Source organism: Brassica oleracea, chromosome C6 (assembly GCF_000695525.1).
Source record: "Brassica oleracea var. oleracea cultivar TO1000 chromosome C6, BOL, whole genome shotgun sequence".
Lineage (NCBI taxonomy): Eukaryota > Viridiplantae > Streptophyta > Magnoliopsida > Brassicales > Brassicaceae > Brassica > Brassica oleracea.
Window position 1 is genome coordinate 26,319,322 of NC_027753.1, and position 814 is coordinate 26,320,135.

Below are 814 nucleotides of genomic sequence, written 5' to 3' on the forward strand. Positions count from 1 at the left end.
ACAACATCTTTCAGATTTGGGTTTAACCTCCTCTGATGTTCTACAGAAGTCATTGATTCATCTTCTAGGTGTATTCTATGAATGCACAGATCAGGTGAAATTCCAGGTATATCAGCTAGAGAATATCCTAATGCCTTTCGCTATTTCCTAAGTTCGCATAGGAGAGGAGCAGTTTCAGCATTGTTCAGGTCAGCATTCACGATTACTGGGTATGTAGAATTTGGTCCAAGAAATGCGTACCTGAGCCCCTTAGGGAGTGTTTTGAGCTCGACTTTTGGAGCTTCGGATTCACTCCACGGGTCCTTGTTCCGACTTTGTGGAACAGGCGAGCTCGACGAGTCTGAGGCATTGTTCACCCCCAGACTGAGATATGCCACTAATCTTTCCATGGTTCTGGCGGAGTCCAACATCTTAGCGTACCCGTCAGCGTCGATGTTCTGGACATTCTGTTCTGCTTCAGCTCTAGTCAAGGCTAGTTCCAGCGAGTCATCTGTAAGGATCTCCTCAATCATCTGATCACTTGGTTCCAGCGGATCACCCTCCTCTTGGACAGTGAAGGTTTGTCCATCCAGCATAGGTTTCTTGAGCATCTGATTCATCTCGAACCTCATCACAATGTCTCCTAGGTGGAGGTCGATTTTTCCTTGTCGCACATCTATGATAGCTCCGACAGTGCATAGGAATGGTCTGCCTAGGATCAGAGGATCCTTTGACTCTTCCTCGAGTTCCAGAACAACGAAATCGGCAGGGACAAGCGTGTTCCCAACAAGAACTTGGATATCCTCGATAATTCCGACCGGAGATTTCACTGATC